General features: G+C 35.4%; 1 protein-coding gene across 9 annotated transcripts in view; it reads right to left on the minus strand.

Moving 5' to 3' along the window:
• LOC113498289 (plasma membrane calcium-transporting ATPase 3) overlaps positions 1 to 16,618 on the minus strand; it is a 156,415-nt gene that overhangs the window by 67,983 nt on the left and 71,814 nt on the right. For 8 of the 9 annotated variants that reach the window (XM_026878248.1, XM_026878247.1, XM_026878250.1 and 5 more), the window contains one exon: positions 11,831 to 11,898. The gene's annotated coding sequence lies outside the window, so the exon portion shown is untranslated. Of the gene's footprint in view, positions 1 to 11,830; positions 11,899 to 15,294; positions 15,391 to 16,618 lie in introns of those variants that run through there. The other variant, XM_026878251.1, reaches the window with a different exon arrangement.

The following is a 16,618-nucleotide window of genomic DNA, read 5'->3' on the forward strand; positions in this document are numbered from 1 at the left end:
AAATTCTTAAACCCCAAGTTTCCGCCATAACTTACAGCAAAAACGTCAGTCTTTATCATTATAATTTTATAAAATAAAATATATGCTATATTCCAAAACCATCATCATCCTTATCTCGAGTATCTAATTAAGCCTTATATGGTTGAATATCAAAATATTTTATAATATTTAAAACCCTCGAAGGATAAAAGCAAGAGATTACATGATACTTTCACGCCCACGTATTTTTCCACCTACAACATTACGGGCGTCTGCACCTATATACATTTCTACAAAGACTTTATTAGCAAAGGTTGTGAGGTAGAAAGTCGGGCTTTTAGAGTACAAATTGACTTATGACAGCTTACAATTTAGTAACCAGGACCTCAGTTTGTTCTAACACATTTGTTTTAGCTAATGTAATAAAAGTAGGCAGGTTTTTAAATCAAACCTAGCATGCACTGTCAAAAAAGCTATTACGGAAAATCTTGAAACTGCAAATTCAACTGATTTCGGCGAACTCACGTGCGTCAAAGAAATCAATGACGTTCACGAAATATCTGCGAAATGACAATGCGAATGAATTTGTAAATAATATTACATTTACCAGGAACACCGCGTTAAATTAAAACCCTACTATTTCAACAAGTGAAGTTTACGATATTCTGGCAACAAACGATTTTCTCAACAGTGACGAATTCGCAAACATATGTGAGTTTTATTGAAGAATGTCTGACGTAGGTCATGATACATTGGAATGTGTTAAAGCCAAGGGCTTCATTGCTAATATTTTTACGTTATTCTCATTGTATAAGTAGAAACCTGGGCGCTATTTACGGCACTATAAAACTTCCCGTCGGGTGCACTTTAGCGTTGAACGGTGCATAATTAAACAAGGGTGGGGGATCTTCGCACCTACTCTGTAGGGGCGTTCGCCTCGTCCCACATAATAACTGACAAAGGTAAGGATATTGGATATAATTATTTTTGCACGGGTTCCAAGGATTTAGGAGATTACTTGAGGCAAGTTATTAAAATGTGTTCCTTTAGCTTGTAAATCGGATCATTCCATTAGGTCAGAACCCAAGAAAATATGTTGCTAAGGAAAATAAAGGGTTATTTAGGATTCAATTTAAACAGCTTTTTACCTTAAGGCACGGTGTAAATCATTACAAATTGGAATAAGCTTTTATGGATGAAAATATATTTTTAGTAGTAGACTATTTCTAATATAAAACCGCGCTTAAGGAAGCTAGATGCTGCACACAGCTGAAAGCTATTACAAGTTTTTGATAGCGCTATAAAACCATCAGATGGTTTATAGCAGTGTCACAGATAATTTAGGAGTCTCATGAAAATATCTTAAGTTGTGTCATGTACTCATTCTAAGATTGGGTGAAGTAAAATCGTGAATGTACTAAATGATAAAATGAGTATCACTATCAAAATACGTATCATATAAATAGAACATACCATCTTTAACCTTAAATCTAACAAATTTAGGTCCAGTAATGAATGACATTGCGGGTAATGACTGATACTATTTTGGTACGAAAATTATTACCATAACAATAGTTTTAATCATTTGTACATTGCTGAAACCTCGATATTGAAACAGGCACGTAGGCAGTAGGCAGGTAAGTATCAAGGACGTAGTTTTTGAACCTTCACATGATAACTACGATTGCCGCTTAGGAACACGGCAGTCGGGCGGGGCTTGCCAAAAAGAGAGGGTTAAGTACTCTATAAACCGTGCTGAATACACAATAGAGGGAGTGCCTCGTCGGGCGAGAAGTGGGGGGGGGGGGCGTTCAGCGTATCCTCGTATTTTATACGCAAAACCAACTCGAGCGGAAGTTATGGGAGACGTGTAAAGTTAAGATGATTGCAAATTGTGTCGTTATTTCGAAACACCCCGTATTATGATAAAGGATTGTGTAGATTAAAGAACCGTTGAGTTTTCTTTTCGTTATTCTTGTTTTCATACGTAGCGCTGAACTTAAGTGCCCTTCAATTTCAAGGACTTTTGTTGCTGGCTTATTTTTAACATTCTATTGATTCTTACATTTTTGTAACTGGCCTTGCTTGGTAACAGGACATGTTTTATGAGTAGTCATTTGATACCACACCTGCTTTTAGTTAATAAAGTTATTCCCTGTATAACAATAGAGCCTATCAAGTAATAAAGTGAATTGGGCCGAAACATCCACAGGGGTAAACATAATGACTTGGCTAATTAGGTAATTAATTATACAACATAATTAAATTGTTTTAATGCCAACTTGATACAATGTTAGAAATGAAATTTTCTTGATATATACTTTTCTTATTAAGTTCAATATTTTATGCAACATGAGCTACGTACATTCTGATATATTAATATTATCGGAGCATTTAAGTTAACAGATTGATCTTATCAATAAGTACAAATGATGCCAAAAACAAAACACAAACAAGGTGAAAAAGAACTGACGTCGCTTGAATAACAATATTTCGAGTACGTACTATTAAGTCTTAGTAAAGTGGCGGGATGGGGGGGGGGTAAGGGGAGGGGAGGGCTGTAAGAGCCTCCCGGCGAGGGCTGCCAACAGCAACCGTGTTGAGTGTCGTTGAACGGCCAACAATTAGGTCGACACCATCTCTGGCGCCTCCAAGACGCCGCAGAATCTTTGAATCTTTGGCTTGTTCAACATCTTTATTAGGTTTTTATTGGACAATAAATTTGTTGGCTTAGCTCTATGCTCGGTTATGATTTGTGCACACTGCGGATAACGTAGTTTTCTTTGCTTAATAAACTTAACAAATGTTTGCTATAAGATCCAAATTGTCAAACATGCTTTTGGCAAGTGAATCCTCCTTGGAGAATTATTTTGCGGTATATTGTAGTTTTGTATGCCTAACTTTGTGGTACAGTGCAATATGTTTTGGTGTTCAAATTGTGGATTATCACTTGACCAAACATTGGAATAACGGATATTTAATCTAATATTGAGTCGGACGGATGTCCGGGCGAACTGACTGGCATCATGTATTTAATGCAAGGACGCTACTATCTGTTCACATACATTACGTTCACAAATTGTTGGGAAGCAAATTTAAAATATGAAATAATACAAGGTCTTTTTAGTAAAAAAATGCTGTATGTCAAAAGGATACGTGGCCAATCTACCGCAGTTGATAATAAAAATGCGATTTGTCCGGTGTTCTAGCAAACATAAAAATGTTCCGGTTTCCGTACTAAAATATCGGACATAAATGTGACCACGGTGAAAATATTTAGTAAGAGGACAAGTGTTGCAATATTTATACCTCAAAAGACAAGTCAAGTAGACACACGAGCACACATGGTAACAAGCAATTACAAAAATGAACCTTATTGGACTGTGGTTTAAGTGGACAATCAGAAACAGCTCAATTTATCATATTTATATGTTCCTGTATCACACATTCCCATTTAATCCCTACGTCACGAATTCTCGAACAACTTCAAATCTAGTCGTTGTGGTCGCCCATCTAGTATTGCATACTCGCATTAATCCACATACCCGTACACAACGATGTTTAGAAAGCAATTAAAAGGAGCCGGCCGACATGTGCCGGCGACAATATACCCCGGCCACACTAAGTGGGTCAATCATCGCGTTTCTGAGCAAACTTGGCACAGCCAGGCAAACAATCTTGATTGAAAGTGCCCCTAATCGGTTACACTGAACGGGATAAATCGAACGAGCCTAACCGTTGCCTGCTACCGTTCATGATTAATGAGTGAACCCACGTGATGTATTAGCTAGCGTTGAATTTAGAAGTAATTATATTCGAGACGAGACAGTTATTAAAAAGCTTACATTCGTTATTGCTGATCAAATGACGATGCTAACTAAGGTTAAAATATCAAAACAGCTTGATCAAAGAAAGATTCGTAGGTATCTGTAATCACAAGATATGAAAAAGAAAAAGAACATGCTCCAAAATACACAGTTTTCTTTAAATAAACCAAAAGCGAACTAGCGAGCGAGGTAAATACGGTGAGCTCAACAAACTACCTTACACAGGTAAGCACATCAAATTCTCACTCAAAATTCGGTGTAACCACGACTGGCTCACATCAAAGAGACACCGTGACGCGACTCTAAATATTTCCCGACTATAAATAACAAGGATAAAGCTGGCATATAAAATGCGGGGACTCTGTGAAATTGTCTTGGAAATTGGAACGTGCACATCGTAAATGCTCCACATGAAAAATCTTATAACAATGTTTTGGACAGTCCTCGCACAGAATTAAATCTCCGAACAGTTAGGAGAAGCCAAGTGCATAATATCATGTTTACTTCACCTACATACGATATTATACAAAAGCTTACATGCGCTGTAAATGTCAATCATCACGTGATCTTCTAAAAGAAAAAAGACGAAACAATTGACACGAAACACTGGCCCGGATCAAAAGAACTCGTGTTCTAAAACTAATCCGAACAATTCAAACGTTAACTGTAAACCAATAAATTTAAATACATCGATAAATCGGAAGACCACAAATCACTCGATGCAAATGGTTTTCGTAAAGAGCAAAAAATACTGGAGCTTTTACTACGCGAAGGTTAAATAGTAACACCTATATAATTTATAAGAGTATTGAATAGTTCTGATGTACGGTGCGATCGCGTGTCTAGTTAGGTTTTATCAGAGCCACACCTGGATATTTCGCAACTTGCTAGTTATTAAATGTGGGCTTGTCGATTTTGCTAGCGAGTCCATCAATTACAGTCCAATAAACTAGTAAATGGGCAATTTTGTTAAGTTATTTTAATATATCAGCTATATAATAATTCAAGGTTTTCGATTCAAGGCTCAAGATTACAAACAAGTACTTAAGTTCTTCAAAAATCATATCCTTACTTCATAGACAACATTTTGGAAAAACTAAGAGAGCATTGTTTGAATTGTGCAAAGAAAACAAGAATGATTATTTTAAAGAACTAAATGCAGTCACTGAAAGTGCACGTCGACATCACTCGATCCCGCTTTTAAAATGTTACATTTACAACTAGGTTGCTTTTTCAATCCAATCTTCATTCAGTCGGTGGCACTCGAGTGCATTTAATTTTTTACTCCACTCTTGTTATGTTCTATACTTATAATGTTGCGGGAGGATCTGAGAATACGTGTTCTATTTTACTGCTTCATGTTCCATTAAGATTAATACTTATGTTAAGTCATTATGTTCATTCTTTAACTGGATTTGTATCTCATTTCAAATCCAGTATTAATATTATTTTACTATTAACAACACATGAAGGTGTAGATAGTGCAAAATGTTCTAGAATTTATCAAATGACGCAATGCTGCCAATAAGATTTAGCTCAAGTAGCTATAATATCGTTATCGTAACAGCTGCAATTATGTTTATACAGTAATAATAACTGTTGTTCCCATAAAAGAACAATCGCGTGCCCATAAACCCTAAAGGCTTACGCGCACGTTTATCGACGGGGATCGGTGACGTCACATCCGGGAAGCGGCCAGCCCTGAATAGGAAACAGGGAGGAAAGAACTTTTAAAGCAACGTGTTTAAAAGAGGTGTCAATGTTAGTGATAGGGATCGTTGAAACTTTTAAAACTCTTTATCGGTAAATTAAGGGAGATTTAACATCGTTAATGGTTAATGGTCAAGACATGGTGCGATCTATGTGAATATGTACATGAATATTTTCAATTTAAGAGAGTAGGACCAAAATGAAGTCACTCATTGTAAACTTAAACACATACATACGACTTGAATTCAAAAAATATTAGAAAGAATCAAGAATCCAATTTCCAATCCTGCAAACGTTATAAGACACCAAGTAAATGCAACAACAAATCCAAATCCAATTTTGTGAGCAATGATTTATCTTTATTCATGGTGTCATGTCAAATTCATACGGTACCCTGGAGAACGTGAGAAGAACGGTAGAAAGGACACAACACTTATTATTATCAACACGTACACTTGGCTACACCTTTATCTGAGAATAAGTCTATAAAATGCTACAAGGCTTTCATGACCTGGTACTGTTCATTAAAGATATAGGACTCTCAAAATTCGTCGCTGACATGAAGACACTCGATTTAATTCAAGATTTTTTCATCGAGTTCAGAATCTTGATCTTCGTTTTATATCATCATTGGCCTAGCCTTTTCCCAACTATGTTGGGGTCGGCTACCAGTCCAACCGGTTTCAGCTAAGTACCAGTTTTACCTCGTTTTACATGTTTTCGTGAATGTACTCTTCAGCAAAATTAATTTTGCACATGCATCTTTGGCACATATTCAGTTAAATCCAACACCGGATCCTATCTATCGTCGGCTGCAGACATTGCCAGTCAAAGTCAAACAACAATAGAATCGACAAACTTCAAACATCACAGATAATGCAAGCATCGGTAGAATAAATAACCTGACTTCTGGTCCGAATTCAATAGACTTAATTTGTATTAGCAAGGGAAATTTTTATCTACCATACCAAAATCCAATCAACATTTACGACTCGGATTGACAAATGTTAAAAATCGAGCATTAATATAAACAGCGAAACATCCCACAAATTCCCAGCTACCTATCGAAGCCGAACGGGAATTTACGAAAACAACCAAACTCAAATACATTGTTGGAATACTACATTGACACAGATATTTATTTTAATGGCTGCTCTGTTTTCTGACAGCCGAAGCGTGTAACTACAGATTCGCATTTTGTACTAATGAATCGGGTGTTTCCAAAAGGCTTTCGGAAATTTTAATTGGAGTCGAAAGCTGTAGACGAAAATAATTTATTGACAAACATTAATGAACTTTGCTTTTCACATCTATTGAGATGATGAAAATAAATTTGAATATTGTACGACACTTATTTGCTGTGTGATTTTCAAGGATGTAAACGAAGCGAAATGATCAGTGAATCCAAAAATCAAACATAGTTAGAGACGTACTAGGCGTTCAGAACGAAGAGAGAAATCCACTAGAATTCAACGCACGCCCGCCACAGCGGGTTTGTGTCACCGCTAATCAGTATATCTCGTGTCTTCCAACCCTGCCTGAATGTGTGCCCGTAATGGGAAAATCGGGGATGGCAACCGACTGCCAGAAGACACAATAAGAGCACACAAAGCTTTGATCTGTGTCTGATGTCATTCAGGTAAAAGGTCGAGTTAGTAAATAAATTAGCTTCTATTCAGTTAGCTTCTTTTAAATCAAAGTTTGTGACAAGTTGGGATTGGAAGCAATTTTGTCAGTTTAACCTATCAGGCTATGCTTTACTTGGCAAGTAAGACAGCAAAATCGTAATTATATTTTCCATTTTACGATCGATCGTGGGTACACAATGTACACCGCAAATCCTATATTTTCTCGTGGCTTATATCAAATTACTAGTTCATAGATAGGGGATCAATATGAGGTATCGGTCAGCACACGTGTGCAGTAAACATTCGGGGCACGTGCCGCTTCAGTTAAACCGACACGAACTAATCAGGACTCGCGCCTAGAACACGCTTGACCACAACTAAGTTTTTGATTACATTACTTTGTCAGTTGAGAACTTCATATAAATGCAAACTGGACGGGCTTTCGAGCTATTTGTTTGTCAGCTATTTCATCGGTCCGTATAAAGAGAGTTGAAATTTTTACGCCAGTAAAAGAACGTGCACAAAATTTTTCGTTGTTTTTTGCGATCAAAAAAGGCGTATCTAACAAGCATTTTACTTTAAGTAAACGGTTTGAGAGATGCCATTGATATTAATAACTGTTACTGGGAATAGTAAATAAAATAGAACGTTACGTAAATGGGTTTTCCAAACAAGGTTTTAAGGCGCATGTCAAAGCAACTACATTTATTTAGAAGCAAAGATGTTCGCAATAAAATTACTTTAGAATGAACTCACAATTTTCTTATAGAAGTTATTTTTATTTTATCTCAAAAATATGGGGAGGCAACAGCTTAATAGCTACTGTCCATCAGAAGAAGCTTAATTAAAAGTTGATCGATAACAATTTTGTTTTTATTCGAACGGCGCAATATGAAAAAGTTTTATCCGTAAAGGGCAAGCTGGTTGATTAAACTAGGTCCGACACAAAACTGGCGATTTATAATTATTTTACCACTAAAATTGAGTTATGTGGCACCTAATTGCAATGACATTTTGGGAGCTAATCCAGATACCAAGTCGATCTTTTGTTGAGCACTAAAATTATGTTTTTATCAAAAATAAAACATAGTATCGACACGACATGCCTTAAGTTACTGAGACAGGAAGTGTGAATTCTTTCGTCGCCCATGTTTTGAATACAAAACCATCAAAAATGATGTCATTTAAATGGCGAAACAGTCATTGAGAGGCGAAACGTAAATTACGTTAAGCCCATGTTTACAAAGTACCTATTAAGTAACCTACAATTGTTTGCACAACTCGGTTTACACGTTTACGAATTAAAATCATGGTTAACCTGGTTGGTATTGGATATTCGGCTTACAAATTCATTGAAATATCGATTGTATAAAAATACAAAGATCACATACAAAAATATCACGAAGTGAAAAGCAATTTTAACTGAAATAATGGGTATTTCTCATAAAAGATGGTTTCCATTTTTATTGCCATGTAAGCTAATGATACTAGGTTACTATTTTTGATAGCCAGCAATTAAGCAATTTAAACTTACACAAATAAAGCTAGCTACAACGTTATCTGTCCATTGGGGCATTAGCCAAACTGAACCGTGACCGATATCGTAATATTCAATCATATAGAAAATTCCCACTAGTCCTACTATACTGACTGAAGTCCGTTAAATTTCAACGTTAGAAAACCCGAAAAATATGTCTATAACACACATTAATCTTGAAGGTATGTAAAAACAAATTTAATCACCGAAAAATAACCAGAATGTGTCTACATTTTATAGCTAAAGTTAAAAAATATACCAGAGACATAACAATAAAAGTATACGATGAATCAAAAGCAACCAAATCCCTAAGCAAGAGACAGCGACCTTAAAATGGGTTCAAAGAACTTTCCAGAAACCTATTAGACCGTGACACAAACAGTTAAAATCTTACTACTAGAAAAAAACAACGAAAACTTGTTTTTACTAGTGGCGCTGACAAAGCTTGTTTTCATACTTTTAAATTTGAAAATACAATAATAGAGGGGAAATATTCAAGCTCAAAAACCGAGACTAAGCCTAAGGTATTTAAATTTACTCGATGAATAGAAATAAGTCGATACATACGAAATCATGTATCAATAAATCAAAAGGTCGACACACTGTCCTTGATCGATCGCAACAATAGAATGCTAATAAAATATCAAAGCAACGTAACGATAAAGTCCTTATTCACTTGTCAAAAGTTCCAACATCCGCAGCCGTCAAAGCGTCACTATTCAGTCAGCGAACATTAATAGTGTCAGCTATTGTCTTATTCAGAGAACCGCAACTAAGCCAAACTAACCCGTAGTCACGCAGCACGGCTTCACACGAGACCTGACAATATCCACTAGAACACAAGCGCCATTTCAATAACTAGTTGCCAGTGTTGCTAGTGTACACCCTTAATTGATTGCAGCCCGTTTCCCACGGGAGGCGGGAGCAGACGTGTACCTAATGTTACTTTAAACAATTAAGTATATTAAGTAGTCGGATGGAATGTCTTCTTGGATTAATATCTTTCATCCATTTTAAAGACGTTTGCCTAGATTACGTTCAAATTAATTATGAGCTGGGAAATCCTTTTTTCATTGTTTCCATGGCATTCAAGCATGCCTTTTGACTAATCCCATTTGCCTATTATTTTCGGCAACTTTGACTCTGCATGAATGTAAAATCGTCATTAGGAATAGATCATTGAAAATATTCATGGATGTGGCCACATGATGAAATCAAATCCCTATCTCAAAGCTCATGCGATGCGTCCCCAAAAATGTTGACATATATTTGGGATAGTTCGAGAGGTTGAAAATATAGATATCATTGCTCTGATTTAAAAGACCGATTTCAAGTGTTAGACACTACCTAGTAGAAACCATATTCGTGACGCTGGACGTGTTTTGAGTTGAACCAATCGTTTTGGTAATTGGATTTTGTTTTTGAAACGATCAGATGTTGTGATGTGCAGTCAACTCCAATAGATTAATGATGATGCAATTTAATTCGGTGGTATTCCGGTCAATCTCCGATCCACACCGCAAACGAATACAAAATGGCTTTTTGAACAATACCGGCCAAGCTACGTAGAAAATCTTGAAATTCCTTGTCTAGAATTTCAAAGGCAATTATTTTTACTCTGAGCTTAAGCTTGAAATAAATGTCCTTTAGCTCGTTTAGATTTTTCAATTACTCATTTTGTAATGTATAAGCATTCTTAACAATACGTAGGTACGTAAAAGCAATTAATCATGCGCCTTATTGTTCAGTCGGCCCTATAGAAACAAGACCGCTTTATAACGTCATTATGGTATATTCACGAGTAATTCTCGCTCAGAATGATGATCTTGTACAATTTCCCCAGTGCTATTTAAATCTTTATTACTGTGATACAAATCTTCATCCAGATCCAATCCCGAATAATTGACTACGAGATATCGCACTAACTGCGGAGTGGCACAATTTATCTTGTATTTTAACACAGCGCATTGCCATGTCTGTAATCGAGATAGAAATGGTGGATAACGTCGTGCAGTGGACATATTGTAATCAATATTCATCTAATCGAACATACCCGCCATGCATTGTTAGTGCAATCTAAATGGAAGCTCAGCTATACCTTCACTGAGTACAGACGTGGCTTAATTCGATTTGCGAGAACCTCGGCACAGTTCTGACCGTGGACGTGATATGCATGAACAAAGGTCTCACTTTATACTTGAATCTATTTTAGAGGGATCGCATAATGCCACAATTAATTTCTATTATTAAGGTCTTAGGTTCCGTCAACTTAAGGTATTTCGAACTGAGCGTAAAATGATCAAAACAATGAAGTTTATGCAGAAGACGAGAAACTGAATCAATTTAAATCTTATGAAAATGAAATGTAAAAGGAAATTAGTAAGCCGGGAGAGAAAACGAAGATTTATTTAAATTAAAAGTTAATTTGAAGAAATCAGATGGTTCAAATTCTCGCTCTGACCTCGAAGGAACAAATCGATAGATAGAAAATTGAAGGAGATTGGAATCATGTCGAGGATTGCGACGGAAAAAACAGAAAGATTTGACGTATCGACAAGTAAAACGGGGATGTCGAAAGTATGATCGTCAAGTGAGTAAATGCTGCAGTGGTGTGACAGGGGAGACATGAAATAGCGGACGTGTTAGATACTGCAGTGGTGACGGGAGCCACGCTTATTGTAAACATTGGACGGGAATCGGAACTAGATAGTGGCGTAGTGTTGTAACATAATAGAAATGGAGAAAGGGAGGAACAGTCTCCGTGGAAATCACTGAATGATAGTGTATTGCTTGACTATTGTTACACATGTTTATGTAACGGATTTGTGGTAGCTACTCCTAAAAATATACTTTTTAAATGGAATATATTTCGTAAACTTTCAGTTTCTAACAAAAAATCTTTTACGTTTTGTATACTAAAAACAACTACGCTACAAAATATTCTGGTGAAATTATCATACATCAACATAATTGTTTTTGTTACATCGCTAACTAAATTAAATCGCGAAGCACAACGTTTGTAGATTTTATCTTAACTTCTTTTTACATTTTGTTTTTTTTTGACTACGTAACGAAATTTGGTCCTGGTTTCTTAGTTTTCTTTTGCATGGAGATGTTTTCATAGGATTTATAAATGAGATTATACGTACCACGAGTGCGTGTCGCACCCGTCTTTCCGCCGCGGCGTATGGCTCCCTATTATGCTGCAGGTTGCGAACTGAAACAAGGAAACAACAGACTTATTGGTACAAACAAGAAAAACATATTGGTTGCTATGCTCCACTTAAAGGGGAACGCAAACAGAACTGTGTCAATCAAGTTTTTATTGGAGGTAGAATCTGTACCAAAATACATCGTAAAACTTTGAGTATAATTTTTTCCTAAAAACTCGTGAAATATCTAATTTATAGCCGAGATTTTTGAAAACGAACGGGATTTTTAACACTAAAGCACTCATTTTCCTTAGAAACTCTTGTGACATGTAATTTGTGACGGAGAATATTGACAAAAATAAAAAGAACACAGTCTTTTGTGACGGTAAATTTGTCTCAGACACAAAAGCACTTTAGTACCGTAAATCCTATCTATTTCAGCAAAGTTTTCATCTAACAAGTCCATTTACCGACAAACCATTACAGCATGCAAGCAGGCCGTTTTATATTTAGTGGCAGCTGGAATCCCAGTGCGCTTCCGTGTTTCAAACGCGAGCATTAGTGGACCGAGTGACTAATTGCAAAGCTGTAGATGAAATGGTACCGGATCCCAATCCCAGTATAGTGTGCTCGGTTAGGTATGCCCATAATGTCAGAATTACTGCTGAATATTCAGGGAATAAATCAAAGTAACGAAGAAATACCTTAACTCTACATTTTCTTGGAACATGAATTTAATTCTGCTTTACTTAGCTTCGTTATAAGGGAGTTTAGGTCAGTGAACTTTAGACCCGATATTTTACAATTAAGGAACAAGCCAGAGCGTTTCGTTTCAAAGCTGACTGTAACTCCTATTTATATCTCGAGCGATCAAACATATGTCCGTTGCTTTAAATAAATAACCATACCGCATTCCTGCATTTGTTATTTAGTTCATAATTGCTACGGCTATAAAAACAGTAGAAGGCGTAATAGGTATATGACCATTTACAAGTATAACTATGACTTCAATTTCCTCAAATCGTCACATTTTCTGTTCAGCATTCAATAGTACTTTGTCGAAAGCATTTAAGAAAGTTTCTCTCAGTTCCATTCAAGGAGAAAACAGAACTACCCGCAAACGTACATCACAATAGATTTGCTTGTAAATCCAAATGCATACGAGGCCGGCCGGGCCCGCCTTTGTGTGCGGCCCACGATCTGAGAACCCATATTTAAAGCCATTCCTATTGGCTTTATGAGCACTGCAGAATTAATTATTGTATAGCTAGAATATGTATGGAATATCTCCAGAGAGTTTGAGTTTACTAACTTAGTGTTCCGAGTTTAGATTACGGGATAACGTTGGGTAAATAGCTTTGTGCTTGTGAACGTATTTCGGGTACCGTGTTATGGTACACCGGTTATTGGATTTGGTTGTTTTAGTTAAATATGTTAATGATGAACGATTTTATGGTGAGCCAGCCTAAATTATTTTACTCAATAGCCAGAATAGAATATCATATATGATGAAGATACTGCGTTTGATTATGCTGATGATCGTATAAACTTCAAACCAGCACTGGTATTTAATGAAAGGAAAAAGACAAAGCAAATGAAAAAGCAATACACCAAGAAACCCGAACCCTTTCCTTGCCTGTTTTAAGTACACTTATATAAAGAAACAAACAACCGTTTAATTATCAAGCACTAAGTTTAAAAGCACTGTTAGTCGTAGGTACGGCTCCATTTATTTTATTCAACGAGACACTCGCTCTCTGGAGAACATATCGATCGGTCAGTTAATCGAAACTTCAGATTCACGCTACAGTTTATTTGGGTCATAAACTAGTTTTATTGTTGTATCTAACACTATCTATTGTAGAAATGTTTTCTTCTCGTATTTCACTTAAACCCTTGATGGAATATTTAGTTTAACATTTTTAAGATCCACAATTATTATAAGGCGTTGTTTTACCGTTTCATGAATATGAAAATCAAATTCGCCATAAAACACTAGTTCTCAAATGAACGTGAAAATGAATGTGTGTTAGTTTCTACAAGCAAACACGGTTCGGACAGAAATAAATATTTCATACGTATTTGCTGTTCCGATCGATACAAACGAAATGTCTTCACTATGGAGTTAACTATTCCACTCAAATACATTTTGATACGAAAATACAACATTAGGACTTAAATAATAATAAAACGTCGTATTATTTGGTCCTAAGAATGGTTTTAAATAAATGATGAACGGTAAAATAAATCTTACTAGAATGAAAATAAAATATGAAGACTCATTGAAGTATTAATAAAAACATCACTATAAATTACTGAAAGAAACTCAACTCAACAAAATAACAGGGGTCGAGAAAATGTTATCTTTCCATCGTGACCTTGTCAAACCTTAGACATTTGACCTCGAAAGTAAGATGCCTAAGATGATAATTTCTTGTCATCAACTTGTATATTCAAGAAGGGCAGTGTAACAGCGTTACAGCTAGTACAAATAGAGGCGGGGTAAGTAAACGGACTAATATTTGTCGTGTGTCGTACTTCTGACGCATTACGTCTGGATAAACAAATCTTATTTATTTTGGATGTCATTTTATTGGATAATTGGACATGTGGATGACCGATATGAACATTCGTGAGGTATGGTAGGGTAAACAGATGAATAGTAAGTAATGGACTTAGTGCTGTTCCTTGGGAGATGCCTGTGTGTAGCTTCTGGGTTACAAAGGCTTGAAGATGATGATTGGAGTACAAAACTGAACTTTAGAACATGAATATGTAAATAACTTCTACGTTACGAAACTGACAATTTTTAATTACCATACCAACAGTGAAGATTTTATCTTTACAATTAAGGAAGTACGTGTGCGCCGTCTCGTCAAAAGCTTAAGGTTGTACAAATGTTGATATAGTAAGAATTTTATTTACTTAACTTTTTAGGTTAATATCAAAAGATCTGGCAAATAATTACTCGTATTAATATAAAAACGTGTAACATAATTATACAACATTTAGCTCAAGGATAATTTACTTTTAATTATAATATTTAAGTCTTGATAAAAAGTATCACGATAAGGTGGTAATTTAATCCCCGACTTCATTCCACTGACACTGTTTACCATTCCGGCTTCTGCTGAAAATTGAGATGTTTCGGTAAAAGCAAACAACTTGATATTTCGTTGAGAAAATTTTAAAATTCTTGGCTCTTTTTTAAGTATAAGCTTTTTACACCTCGAAGGTAAAGCATTTAATTAATTAACTGATGAAATGAGTGGAATGTTGAGAAATAGTTTCGGGAAAAGTAATGTTATAAAATCTTATTAAGGGATTAATATTTAAATATACTACCACAACCAAATATACTAAGAAAAAACAAAGTTTTAAAACTCTTAAGGGATTAAATACTAAAAATAACTCTAGATGAAGGCAATCCATTAAATAATTAAGTTAGAAATAAATCTTACCAACGGAATGTCTATCCGGAACCGTCAACTTTTTTTATTCAGGTCTGCCGCAGTTAGCCTCTAGGGAGGCTTTAACTGCTACACCGGACCACACCAGAACCGTCCCGAAACTCCGTACCAGACTGACGGTTAAAAAGCGACTAAAAACGTGAACAGTCAAACGCCGTATAAAAACTACACGTACATAAATACCACATATTTATTCTACATTTTGTGGATATGACATCTCACAGATGCTGTTGACATTAGATAAAGTTAACTAGAAACAAATATTGCGGTGCCCGTGTGTTTACCTCGGTATGTTAAATTAATGTAATTACTGTCTTCCTAGTACTGTCGTTGATACAGGTGATGAATAGGTATGTATTTTAATTAAGACTGTTATATGCTTCAAAAATGCCATCATTTTGCGGATAAAATCAAGAGAAACAAGATCACATCAATTTTGCAAAAAACGGATATTTTTTTTAAGATTTAAAATAAACTTCATCTAGTGAAGAATATTAACGAGAAAATTACTAAGACCGCTATATTAATTAAATAAGCTATAATTATATCCTCGAAATAAATCACTTTTTCATCGACATTATAACATATTTAGTTATTATTTATAATATTGGTCGTTTGATGTCGGGGCCGTTCGGGCGTAGCGTAGGAAGCTTATTTATTAACAGCTATAGTTTTTTTATTTATTGATTCAATAGGTCAATGTTCTTATAAATTGGGCTATACGATTTCAATTTTAATTTTATTACTTGATTTTCCTCGCGTGTCTATATGTGTTTCAGTATTTAAACTTAAATTGTCCTTTCAGTAAAAATAACTAACTCAGAACACCGACCGATTTTTAGCGAGACTAACAGCCATCGTTTTATTTTTTTACATTCACGTATCATATAGAAAGGCCATATAGTATTGGGCATTAAAAGTTCAGAATTTAGTTTCATTTTACATGTCAAGGCATATCCTCGCTCAAAAATAACTATTTTATAGATAACTTTAAATAAAACGCTTACAATTACTACGGCAAGACTTTTACACTGCTTGTAGTAACATCTCTTGAATGAGTAACTATTACGAGAATTTATAGCAACGATAATAAGAAATAAATTATAATTAAAATAATCAGGCCATTGTGTTAGTTAATGACTTAATGACAAATTATATTCTCGTACTTTAACGCCATTTAGCTATAACGATTGTAAGTACTGTATTTTTTATGCGAATGATTCATAATTTATGAATGACTCGTGAGCAAAACATAATACTTCTTAGGTAGTCGGTAGAAATCTTGGTTAAAATAGGCACATGGGAATTTGAAATG

This window comes from Trichoplusia ni, chromosome 10 (genome assembly GCF_003590095.1).
Source record: "Trichoplusia ni isolate ovarian cell line Hi5 chromosome 10, tn1, whole genome shotgun sequence".
NCBI classification, from domain to species: Eukaryota; Metazoa; Arthropoda; class Insecta; order Lepidoptera; family Noctuidae; genus Trichoplusia; species Trichoplusia ni.